This window comes from Delphinapterus leucas, chromosome 10, assembly GCF_059928025.1.
Source record: "Delphinapterus leucas isolate spDelLeu-1000000601 "Yukka" chromosome 10, BTC_Dleu_Yukka2, whole genome shotgun sequence".
Lineage (NCBI taxonomy): Eukaryota > Metazoa > Chordata > Mammalia > Artiodactyla > Monodontidae > Delphinapterus > Delphinapterus leucas.
In genome coordinates, this window is record NC_143138.1 from 57,792,076 (window position 1) to 57,805,286 (window position 13,211).

Genomic DNA, 13,211 nt, shown 5'->3' on the forward strand with positions numbered 1-13,211 from the left:
GGGAGGGCGCAGGGTGTTCCTTATTTGGTGGTCTTTTCGGGTATCCTGGGGGACCGTTAGTCCCGCCCCTCGAAAGGCGGGAAGGCTGGGCCGGGTGCAAAGTCCCCAGGTCAGTTCCTGGAACTGGGTGTTCCGGAATGTGTCCAGGTCAGTTTCTGGAACTGGGGGGTCCGGAGAATTTCGGTCTGATGCAACCTGTGAATCTGATTGTGTTCCCCTGCCTCGGGCCAGTTGGCCTTACATCCCGACATCTTTGGCGTAATGGGGCGGCGTTCTGATCTCTGGCTACTTCATGCTGAATGGGGGCGTCGAAAGGGCAGTCGGGCGACCAGAGGTCCGAGGCTTAGGGGAGACCAGTGGGGGGTTCTGTAGGAAGCAAGGTGTAAGGACCGAGGAGCATTTGGTTTGTGGCCACCCGAGAGACTTCCTCCATGCGCCTGCGAAGGAACCTAAGAAAAGAGGGAGCAAGCATGCTACGAAGAGGGTGCGGTCCGGGTTTGAAAGAGGGGTGTCAAAGAGTCCCTCTCTCGGCAGGCTGAGGGCCTCTACGACTTGGGGGCAGGAGTGGGAAGGGGAGGTCCCGGTATCGGAGATAGGCAAGAGGGAGGCCGGGTTTAGGTGGGGGGAGAGGTCGAGGGAGATAGCAGGGTTTTCAATGAACAGCAGGTGGAACTACTGGATGCGGGAGGGGCCCAGGAGGGAGAGGGACTTGTGGCCTAGGAGGTCGACCAGCCGGTGGGAGGAAAACACGGTTAGTGGGTGGGCCAGAGTCAGCCTGAGTGTTTGTTTGGTCAGTTCGGCTGCCGCTGCTAGGGCCCGAAGGCATGGTTGCCATCCCCGAATGGTTGGGTCTAGCTGTTTGGAGAGGTAAGCCACGGGGCGGTAGGAAGGCCCTACAGGCTGGGAAAGGAGTCCAGTGGCTATTCCGGCCCGTTCATCCACAAAAAGGTGAAAAGGTCGGTTTGGGTTGGGCAGAGAAAGGGGAGGAGAAGATATCAGAGCGTTACGGAGGGTGAGAAATGCCTGTCAAACGGCGGAAGGAGAGGTGAGGGGTCCTTGAGGGGTTTCTTTAGCGGCTAGATATAAGGGTTTAGCGAGGGGAGCAAAGTTAGGGATCCAGACTACTGGGTGGAGAGGAATTATGGCCTCATTGTTTAGTCGGAGGTCCTGGACCAGGCGATAATCCCCAGAGGCCTTGCGGACAGGCAGGATGGGGGTGTTGCAGGGAGAGTCCGTGGGGATGAGGAGTCCCTGGTTTAGGAGTCTGGTGATAATAGGTTGTAGGCCCCTAAGGTGAGTCTCAGAGATGGGAAATTGGGAAATTGATGGAAATTTGGAGGGGTCCTTTAGGTGGATGAGGACTGGGGAATGGTGTGTTGCTATTATGGGCTTAGAAGTATCCCAGACTTGAGGATTGATTGGGTTCGGTGTGATTGGAAGAGGTGGATAGGAGGGGGAGGGTTCTAGAGACAGGCCGAGAAGAGGAAGCAGGAGTTGGGAGGAGGGGACCTTAGGGTCAAGTCTAACCAGCTGGAGGGAGGCCCCTAAGTGGAAAAAGACATCTCGGCCTAGCAAGGGAACGGGGCAGGATGGTATGACTAAGAAAGAATGAGTAAAAGGGAGTCCTTCGATATGACATGGGAGTGGACCGGTCTTGGAGTGGGAAGGATGGTTTGCCATCAATACCCATGACCGAGATCTGGGAAGGAGAAACTGGCCCAGAATAAGTAGGCAGGACCGAATAGGTAGCCCCCGTGTCCACCAGAAATGAGATGGACTTACCCGCTACCTGTAGTGTTACCCTGGACTCGGCGAGGGTGATGGGGGTCTTCGAGTCTGGGCGCCGTCAGTCGTCAGCCAATCCCAGCAGTTCGAGTGGTAATGCCGTCGGGTCGGCCTGCCCCCCGCGTGGAGACGCTGAGGGAGGACCAGTCGTAGGGCAGTCACTCTTCCAGTGGCCCGTTAGCCCGCAGCTGGGACAGGGCTTAGGAGGCTGGGGATTGGGACATTGGCGAGCCCAGTGGCCTTCTTTTACGCATTTGAAGCAGGCCCCCGGCGGGGTTGCCTTTTGCGGACCCCGTGGATGCTGTGATCCACGGGAGATGGCCGGCCTTAGGGCGGCTACAAGAGCTTGGGTTTGGAAGGCCACCTTCTGGTGCATCCGAGCCTGTCGGCCAGATTCTGCCAAATCCTCACGACCATTATAGACCTTAAAGGCCATTTTTACCAGATCTCGAATAGGGGTTTTGAGGGCCGTCTTCTGCCCGTCTTAATTTCTTTCGGATGTCCGGGGCTGATTGGGTGATAAAATGGGTGGCTAGGACCGCTGCCCCTGCCGGGGTGTCGGGATCCAGCCGGGTGTAGAGAGTTAAGGCCTCTGTAAGGCGATTGAAAAAGATAGCTGGATTTTCGTTAGGTTCTTGGGTTATCTCTTTTAGTTTTTCAAAACTGACCACCTTATGAGCGGCAGCCTGCATGCCAGCCAGGAGGCATTGGATCATGAGGTCGCGTTTACGACGGCCATCTTGGCCATCCTCATAAGCCCAGCCAGAATCGGTGCCAGGTACGGCAGTCGCTCCGACAGGCATGGAGTTGTCGGTAAGGTGAACATGATCTGCATGGTTTCGGGCAGCAGTTTGAATTCTTTCCCTCTCGTCAGGGGTCAGAGTAGAAGATAGGATCACAAAGATATCGTGCCAGGTTAGATCATAAGCTTGAGAGAGATAGCGAAATCCTTTGATGTAGTGGGAGGAGTCGGCAGAGAAGGAGCCTAATCGTTTTTCAGTTTGAGAGAGGTCCTGGAGAGAGAAAGGGACATGGACTCTGACCAGTCCTTCCGCTCCTGCTACCTCCTTCAGAGGGCAGAGGAGATTTGAATCTTGGGAGACATGAGAGCGTGTATGTGCACTAATTGGCGAAGCAAGGGGCGTGGGAGGAGAAACCGTGGAGGGAGGCGGGGGAGCGGTTGGAGGGGCCGGAGCGGGTTCGGGAGGAGGAGGGACCGCTTCAGGGTAGGGTGGAGGTTGGAGAGGAGTTCTGAAGAGGGGAGTGGTAAGAGATTCGGGAGGATAGGTTAATGGGGAGGAATCCAAGGGGATTGAGGTTTTGGATGGAGGAGATGTTTGTTTGGCAAGGAGGATTTGAGAGGTACAGCAATTGACGCAAAGGGAGGAGCGGGAGCGCAAATACCAAAAAACCTGGACATAGGGGACCTCAGACCATTTGCCCGTCCTGCGGCAGTAATTATCTAGATCACGGAGGATGTTAAAATCGAAAGTCCCTTCAGGAAAATAGCGAGGGCTGTAAAATTGGCTAGGAGACACCCCAGGGGCGTCTTAGGATCTGGTTTCGATTGTGAGGTTCCCATGACCCCCAGTCTGTCCCTGGGTGAATGGAGAGGGAGAGAGGCGTCCCTGGTCTCCGTCTCCAATTCACGGCAGGTCGGAGGGCGGTCAGGCGATTGGGGCGTCTCCACAATCACGCGAGGCCCGACGGGTCAGAGAGCAGTCAGGCAACTGGGACGTCTCCACAGTTGCCCGAGGCCCGGAGAGAGGACGGAGGAATCCCTGACGCGGCCGCGATTAAGGACAGGGAGTCCGGTGGGCAGGGACTCTGGGGGTCGGAGGGAACAAGGGAGGGGGAATTACCCCGTTTTCTGCCGGATCGGGTGGATGAGTAGAGGTTCCCTGGTTGTCTCCTGGGGGAGGGGAGGAGCGGCCCGCGCGGTAATCCGCGGGGCTTGGTACCCCTCCCGGGTTTCGGCACCAAATGTAAGGTCGGATCTTAACAAACGGCACCGCGAAACAGAGGAAAGCTTCAAGTGAGTTTTATTAGGGAGCGCTCCCGGGCGAGGTTCACTGGTCCGAGAGAAAGGGGCCAGAGAAGTCTCACCGGGGCGAGGGTTGGGCAAGATTTTATAGGGGAAGAAGGGAAAGGGGTGTGGTGAATCTGGGAGGGCGCAGAGTGTTCCTTATTTGGTGGTCTTTTCGGGTATCCTGGGGGACCGTTAGTCCCGCCCCTCGAAAGGCGGGAAGGCTGGGCCGGGTGCAAAGTCCCCAGGTCAGTTCCTGGAACTGGGTGTTCCGGAATGTGTCCAGGTCAGTTTCTGGAACTGGGGGGTCCGGAGAATTTCGGTCTGATGCAACCTGTGAATCTGATTGTGTTCCCCTGCCTCGGGCCAGTTGACCTTACACTGATGTGCAATATAAACGCTTTAAGAGCTCCCCAGGAGATTATACTGTGCAGCAGAATTAAGAGCCGGTGATTTACATTCACAGTTCTTTGCTACTCAAAGCCTGGTACAGGAACACAACATGCTCACACCTGTGAGTTTGTCAGACATAGTCTTTGCCCCCTCCCTCGCCTCCCAAATTAGAATCTGCAGTTTAACCAGCTAAGCCTGTTTAACCTCAAGTGATTTGCATTCCTCTGCACATTAAAGTTGGAGAAGCTCTGCCCAGGGCTCCTGCCAAGCAAACTGGCCCAATGTGGAAGGAGGTAAAGCACTCAGGAAACAGAGCTCCAAGAATAGGCCCCCAACCGGAGGCCGGAAGAGATCTCCTTGCTACAGGCTCTGTGTTGTGGCTCTCAGGGAAATCAGGTAGTGGCCGAGGTGGGCTGAGCCTCAGGGCGCTGGGCAGGACTTCAAAACAGAGCTGCTCTCTGAGCAGAGCAAACAGAGCAAAGAGACTGCTTCTGCAGCGGTGCAAACGCTGGAGGGGCCGATCTGCTGGATCTGTTTGACCACACCAGTCTGGGTGCTGTCCATGTTAGCTGCTGTCCCGTTGCATAAGCACACCCCAAACACAGAACCTGCTCGAGCTCCTCTGTGATGGGAACATTTTGTTCTCAAACAGACAAAACAATCAACTCTTTCCTTTGAGTGGTTATGAATTTTCATTTCCTACCCCACCACCCGCTTCAGCCCCACCCCTACGGAGACAACTTATCTGGAACATTATTTGTCGAACAATAATTAGTACCAAGGCTGCAAAGAACTGTTGACTTACAGAAAGACACAAAGTTAGTGTTTGAGTTAGTTAGTTTGAGTTTTATCTGGGGTCTTGCTGAGGACTAAAGCCCAGGAGAGAGCCACTCAGGTCTGATGAACTGCTCTGAAGAGGTAGGGGAGAAGCCAGGTTATATATGGCTAGGAAATAAGTGTGGTCAAGCATACATCTTGGTACAGAATTTCAAATGCGTGCATCAAAAGAAAAAGATACTGCAAATCATAAAGAACAGACATCTCAAGTTAATAGTTTTAGTGCTTTTCTATGTATGGGAAGTTTCAGAAATCCAGGGCCATTAAAATTTTCCCTGAGATATACATCTAACTATCTGTGGGCCTGCCTGTTCACGTGTATCCAAAGCACAGGGTGACTCATCCTGTTTTTTTCTTTAAACTCCTTTTGGAGTGCAGCTGTCAGGACAGCAACTGCAGTGGGTTATGACTTAACCCTTGCAGAATCGGGTGGTGAGCAGCACTCTTTGGCTTAGCGATCCTAATTTTTCTGTGTCCATAGAACAAAGAGCTTTATTTGGGGTCTTGGGAATTGCAAATTGGGAGACACAGGTTTGGGTAAAACCGAAAGAGTGTTCTGAGGAAGAGAAAGAATCAGAGGCTTATAAAGGCAAAAGCCACAAGATTGTTAAAGTTGTCTTGCAAGGATTATGATTGGCTCTAATGCAGAAAGGAAATATTTGCCCTTAAGGGATAAGCTGTCATGATTTATTTAGGGTAAGGGTCTGTTAAGTATCTTAAGTTTCTGGAACATTGTGTAGATGTTCTGGATGCCTGCCTTTATAAGTCAATAAGTGGTCAAAAGTTCAGATTCCATCCTGGCTGAGATGTGTATAAGTCCCACTTCCTCAATTACCTCCTGGCTCCATCTGAGTGAGCTCTCTTAGCAATACTGACTCCATTTTTATTTTCCTTTCACATAGTTCAAAAGGAAATTCATGGACACATTAGGCATAGACGAGCAGTCCCCATTTTCCTTTTTGGGTATTTTGGATATTTTCCAGTGGCACCTTCCCCCGCCCCCCTATATTAACTCTTGGTTCTTCTCAACCCTGCCTTAAGACTTGGAAAGCTGACCTTCTTGGACTGCCCTCCAGCTTCCAGTTGGGTTAGACCAGTGGCAGGCTCTGGGAGAAGGTCAGAGGGAAAGTCAGGTTCAGGTACTTATTCCCCCAGCTCACTTTGTATTGGACCATGGGTTGAGTATGTCCCTAAACTGAAGGCCACAGCTTCTGTCAGGTAGCCTGCTCCTACAGGTGGTAATAGCTTCCTGTTAAAAAATGAAATTCAACTGAGCAAATTTTAAAGATCTTGTTGGCCATATTCAGCAATTCGTGAATTAGGCAGCATCCAACCTAGCAGATAGAAAGGAGCCTGAGGAGCTTTGCAAAATGAAAGACTTTTATAGGCAGAAGGGAGCAGGAACAACGAAGTTATACAAGGCAAAAAAGCGGGTTGGTTATAAGGTTACTTTCCTTTACAAGGGAATGGCAGGGGTCTATCAGGCAGATTACCTGACTAGTGCTGATCAGGAAATTCCTGATGGACTGGGGCTGGTTTAAAATTCCACTTCTGGAGGAGCCAAAACTTTTTTTAAAAATTTATTTATTTATTTTGTCTGCAGCAGGTGTTAGTTTCAGTATGCGGGCTCTTCATTGCAGCATGTGGGCTCTTCGTTGCGGCATGCATGTGGGATTTAGTTTCCCGATCAGGGATCGAACCTGGGCCCCCTGCGTTGGGAGCATGGAGTCTTACCCACTGGAGCACCAGGAAATTCCCCCAAAGCTTTTAGTTAAGTTTTATTTTGGTGGCTTGGCCCTTAACATGAGCTACTCAATTTTGGGCCTGTTGCTTTGTTTTTACTATTTCAAATATTGTTAGCCTTGGCGTTTTGTACCACCTCATGGCCCATTTCCTTAACAGTTACAATTTTACATGTCACCCCTTGAACTCTCCTCAGTTATTCAGTTTTCATGTGCCGTTGGTTTCTCTTCCATCGCATCAATAGCTCTCTGGTGCCAGGATCCATTCTCTCTTTCCATCCTTGGTGGCTGGGGCATTGACAAAGAACCTGGGGTGGTTCAGATGACTGGAACAGAGCCTCAGCGCACGGATGAGCACCCCTCCTACTGAAACATCAGTTGGCAACATGCTGAGGCCTGGCACTAGGATGCATGTACCAGAGGGCAACCAGGACAGCTACCTGGCCCCCTGACACAGCAGCTTGCACGTGTCCTCCAATGGCAGCAGGTGGTATTTACGGCATTGGCTCCACACCCTCCAGGTTCTCTGATGCTATCGACAGAAGACATTTGCTCCTACAAGGACTAGGCAGTCTCCTGATGTGACTTCAGCCCTTCTTCAAGCAGCCTCTCTACCCACAAACTTACCCCTCCAGAATTCTGCATACTGGCAGATAGCACCATTGTTCACCCACTAGGTGAACCCTGTTAGAACTCACCTATAGGAGTTTTAAAGATGAGACAACAGCCCCAAAATGGAGTAGCTCATGCTAAGCCCCATGTGACCAAAATCAAACTTAATTTAAAGTTTTGGCCCTCCCAGAAATGGAATTTTAAACCAGTCCCAGTCCCTCAGGAATTTCCTGATCAGCACTAGATAGGTAATCTGCCTGATAGAGCCCTGCCATTCCCTTGTAAAGGAGAGTAACCTTGCAACGACCAATATCCTTTTTGTCTAGTATAACTTCCTTTTTCCTGCTCCCTTTTGCCTATGAAATCTCTTGCATTGCATAGCTCTTTGGAGCTCGTGTCTATCTCCTAAATTGTGTGCTGTCTGATTCATGAGTTGCTGAATTAAGGCCAATAAGATCTTTATTTATTTTTTTAATTTTTAAAATATTTTTTTGGCTGTGTTGGGTATTTGTTGCTACGCTCGAGCTTTCTCTAGTTGTGGCAAGTGGGAGCTACTCTTCGTTGCAGTGCACGGGTGTCTCATTGTGGTGGCTTCTCTTGTTGCAGAGCACGGGCTCTAGGTGCGAGGGCTTTGGTAGTTGTGGTGCACATGCTCAGTAGTTGTGGCTTGCAGGCTCTAGAGGGCAGGCTCAGTAATTGTGGTGCACGGGCTCAGTTGCTCCACAGCATGTGGGATCTTCCCAGACCAGGGATCGAACCCGTGTCCCCTGCACTGGCAGGCAGATTCTTAACCACTGTGCCACCAGGGAAGTCCCAAGGCCAATAAAATTAATTTACTTCATTGAATTTTGTTCTTTAACAGTTTTGGTGATGACAGTGGGATCCAAGGGAGTCTACTAAAATCCTCAAGGACAATGGGAAACACAGGCCTTGGCACCTGCTGAACACTTTTGTTCTCTTTCTCGCTGCTTCTGAAGGCCATGGGTAAGTTCCTCTTGGATCTGAGCTCTGCTCCCTTTGCATCTGAGCTTGCTGCTCTCATTGGTTTTCCAGTCCAGTCTGACAGAGCACCGGTTACTGCTGACATCCACAGGTCTATTTCCTCCTCAGTTATTATTTGTTTCTGCTGATATACGCATAAGGTAAAAGAATGATCGATCTATTGTTAAAGGGAATCTTGGAAGGCAAAGTTGCAAAAGATGCATTCAGGTTGAGCACCTAAAAGCTGTTTGAGCTCACCATCTAATCTAAGACTCCCATTCTAGGATAAATTGGTTAGGGAATGGGTTAGATCAGTACTAGGTCACCTGCCAACCTCAAGAAAATTTTTGCGCAATGAGATGCCCTGTAAAACATAAAACATCACAGAATCTCCAACCCAGTGGCACATTCCTGTTAGGGATGAATTTGGTTCCAAGAGACCAAAGGCTTCACTGAAGAAATAGGGTCCTCAAGTTCCAAAGAACTGAGTGTTCTATCTTCTGGCACACCTGCTTATTTTACTTCTAAGAACTATGGTCCTGGAAGCTATAGATACATACAAAAATGTTAAAATCTTACTAAAGAAAACCTAGATTTACAATGACCGTTATGGGGAAAATTCCAGTTAGACAAGGCCATTCATTCAAAAAGTACAATTGTAATCGAGTGTTCCCAAATCAAACCAACAGAATGGGATACCTGTTATTTTAACTGATATGCAGAAGCCTCCAAAAGGCTTCAAGATTCCAAAATAGCTTCATTGAAAGATTCATTGCAAAAGGCTAATGAAGGGACTTCCCTGGCGGTCCAGTGGTTAAGACTCTAAGCTGCCAATGCAGAGGACGTGGGTTTGATCCCTGGTCGGGGAACTAAGATCCCACATACCGCAGGGCCAAAAAAATTTTTTAATAAAAGCACTAATGAAAAGTTAAAGACACAAGAGTTACCCAAAACCAGAGGCTGTAAGACTGACGTGACTCTTACCACTCCCATCTATCTTCCTTTACCTGAGTACTCCCAGTCTACTAATCCTCTATCTGAATCGCCTTTCCACTCTGAAGAGACTATTAGTTACCATTTATTTTATTTTTTGTTTATACTAAACTTTATTTTCATTGATTTCATTTAACATAATTTCAAAGTAGGTCTGTGCTTTAAGATAAGCAAAAGAACAGATATCCTAAATCTCATTAAGAGATCTTTTTCACACTGTTCCTCTGAGCAGGACACGGGGTTTCAGGGGCCCCAGTGGTGATACCTAACATTTTATCCCTGGAGATATTACCTGTAGATACAGAAAGAACAGATAACACCAACACACAAGAATCAAACTGTATGAGGGTACTACAGGAAGAAGCTCTTGTGTTATACTTTATCCACCTCTTTAGGGTTGTAATTATAATGACTGACTTTTTTCTCTGCAAAGTTCAGTGTTGTTTTTTGTTGTTGTTGTTTGTTTTTGTTCAGTGTTGTTTTAAATAAAATGTCAGAATATGTGAAAATGCTGTACTCATTTATCTTAATACACTAAAAATAGTGGAAGTTTAAAAATTCTTCATGAGTCCAATCTGGGCCATGACTACCACTGATGGGGTTTACCCAACACACTAATTCCAAGTTTGGTGACCATGAGCAAACTGGCACCCGCAATTAAGCCTGCAGGCATAAATTTTTCAGAGTGGTAGAATCTCATTCCCATAATGCCAGCCAAGGTTCCAGATCTAATGAAGAAAACCTAAATGTTCCTTGGATCCTGAGACCCCTGATAGGCACCCGGGCCCGCTAAACCACCGAAGAGGAGCCCGGCAGCCAGAGACGGGACACTGCGTGCTTTTGCATAGCCAGTGATCCCACTTATCCCACCCGAAGCAACCAGTGCTGCGTAGCCAAAACCAATACAATATAAAGGCACTAGTGGGCTGGAGTCCTTCTGCATTGTTCTCTTTCACTCTGTCCAGACAGATTACACCAGGCCTGCACCTCCTTCCCGAAGGTCTGCACTGGCCGCACATGCCTTGGGGTGGAGAGTCGCCAAAGTTAACTTTTAACATTTTTTATAATTAATTAATTAATTATTTGGCTGCGTTGGGTCTTCGTTGCTGCACACAGGCTTTCTCTTGTTGCGCTGAGCGGGGGCTACTCTTCGTTGCGGTGCGCGGGCTTCTTATTGCGGTGGCTTCTCTTGTCGCGGAAGACAGGCTTTAGTGCGTGGGCTTCAGTAGTTGTGGCACTCAGACTCAGTAGTTGTGGCTCTCGGGGGTCTAGAGCTCAGGCTCAGTAGTTGCGGCGCACGGGCTTAGTTGCTCCGCGGCATGTGGGACCTTCCCGGACCAGGGCTCGAACCCATGTCCTCTGCATTGGCAGGCGGATTCTTAACCCCTGCGCCACCAGGGAAGCCCTTAACTTTTAATGATCTCCTTTGGGTATCTTTCAGTCCTTTGTCACAGACTAAGGGCCACAGTTAAAGAATTTTTCCTAAACACAGGGATCATCCCCAAAAGTATTTTGAAGAATTGAGTCCTCATCTGGGCTGTCAGATCTTCACCAGCTTGTGCACATGTAGGAAAGCCCCAGAATGGATGCAGGAGGCAGAACGGTGTAACTCTGAGAATGATACTCAAGATCCTGGATCTCCAACATGGTCCCCTTGTGGACCAGAAAAAGCTCGCAAAATAGCAGTGGATATTTTAAAAGCTCTTCTCAAGGTTTTCCCTGCCTGCAGTGGTTGCTCTATTATTCACACCTGCAAACAAAAAAGATGAATTTAGGGCAGACTTTAAAGCCCATCTGGAAGCTCTCTTCCTACGGCATTCTGATTTCCATACAATAGATGATGCTGCCCAACCTGCTCTAACTGCCTTATTGGTAAATGTATTTTCTCCCCTGAGATAAGTGGATTGATTAAAAGGCAGAAAATAGGTGGGAAGTCACAGGTCTGACCAAATTTTGAGTTGTTTATATATTTTGGAAATTAAACCCTATTGGTCGCATCGTTTGCAAATACTTTCTCACAGTCCTTAGGTTGTGTTTTCCTTTTGCTTATGGTTTCCTTTGCTGTGCAAAAGCCTATAAGTTTAATTAGGTCCCATTTGTTAGCTGAGCACTTTGAAAGGATATCTCTCTTTTTTTTTTTTGGCCGCGCAGCTTGCGGGATCTTAGTTATCTGACCAGGGGTCGAACCCAGGCCCCCGGCAATGGAAATATGGAGTCCTAACCACTGGAAAGGATATCTTTTTATGTGCCCTACAATCTGTTCTTGGTATAGAGAGGAAGAATTCCAGCCCCAAATCCCTAATTTAATCAGTTACTCTAATATCTGCGGGCTACCTCTAATACTAACATTGGGAGATTAAAAAGTGCAGAACCTATAAATATTCAGATAGACGTAACTAAACCTCTTCCCAAATTATCTCAATATCCATTAAAATCCGAGGCCACACAAGACCTCACGTTAGACCAGATCACCCAGGGGCTAACCGTTCCCTGTACCAGACCCGGTGTGTGGCTGTTAGCATAACTGATGCCATCTTGGGCCCTTACAATTTCTACTGTTTTTCGCTGACCCTACCCAGGACTGTACCGTGCAGTGAATCACTTCTCTGTCATCAAGGGCTTTTTAGTTAATAAATATCGTTTAATAATCATTAGGTCCAGGAAGCCTCTATGCTCTGTTAGTCCCCAAACAATGATGAAAACCTTCCCTGACGTATTCCCAGCACCCATGAGACTAGTTACCCGTTCATAAATCTTAACTTACGAATGCACCTACCCCCATATCCTAGGTTAACTATAAAGAATTGTCCCAATGGTCCTTCACTTCTATTCCCTTCTGCCTATAAAACCTCTTGCTTTGTATACTCTTCAGAGCTCCTCTCTACCTGCTAAATTGGATGCAGTCTGACTCAGGAATGTCATGGTCCCAACGCGGGTTGGGAAAGAATTTCCAGATACAAGGCAGAATGTAAAGAAGATAGAATTTATTAAAGGGAAGGGTCACTGCCAGAAGAGCAGGCCGGCTTCCTGATAATCAGGGAGAGCCGACCCGGAGCAAGTGTTGCTGGTCTGTTTTTATATCCAGGGAACAAAGGAAGTTACGAGTCACCTGCTGATTGGGCAGGGTATGCATACTAACAGTGTGGCAGAGCAGCAGAAGAACGGGGCAAATACCTTTCCTTATATGGGTTGGGAAAGGGACAGGGCATGACACTTGGGAGGGATCAGGGATATTGTAATGGTTGCTACATGACAGAGTGATAAGAGCCCGGTAACTCCCTGTCCCTCGATGTTGGCCCTTTGAGTTTATCTTGTCCCTTGTCCTTGGAGCACCACAATGAATTGCTAATTAAAGCCAAAAGAGCTTTAAAATTTACTCAGTTGAATTTTGTTAACGGGAGAAAACAGCTGAAAGCTGTGGTCAGGAAAAATTTTGTGTGCCTGTGGACTGGGAATGAGCAAGTATCCCTGGTTGTGGTGGTGATGGGGGAAGGGACTGTCCTGAACGGAGCCTTCCTTAGGATTTGGTTCCCCTCCTTGAACGGGGCCCCAGAGGGTAATGAGTGGCCCCCTTTACAGCTCCTCCTGGCCAGCGTGGTCATCTAGATCTTGCTGGTCCCTGATTTGAACCCTGGCTTTGATCCCGTTCTTCCCTGGGGGGAGGGAGCTCTGGAGGGAAGCCCTGCACACAAATGGGGAGGGGTGTAGGAAAACAGGATAAGACGGATGGAGCTCTGGGGTACCAAGAGAAGGCAGGCGTCCAGTGGGTTAGGTGGGGTGTGTGGGGACCACCTCCTGGGTTGGGCTCAGAGGTCGTCCAGCAGGGCACTTGGTCCCGGGAG

At 48.9% G+C, this 13,211-nt stretch overlaps 1 protein-coding gene and 1 pseudogene across 1 annotated transcript in view; one reads left to right on the forward strand and one right to left on the reverse strand.

The window, feature by feature from the left end:
• Positions 1–8,240: 8,240 nt before the first annotated feature.
• ZNF445 (zinc finger protein 445) overlaps positions 8,241–13,211 on the forward strand; it is a 37,807-nt gene continuing 32,836 nt past the window's right edge. The window contains exon 1 of the mRNA XM_022553690.3: positions 8,241–8,379. The gene's annotated coding sequence lies outside the window, so the exon portion shown is untranslated. The remainder of the gene's footprint in view (positions 8,380–13,211) is intronic.
• Positions 9,819–10,784, reverse strand: LOC111164274 (transmembrane protein 14C pseudogene; annotated as a pseudogene).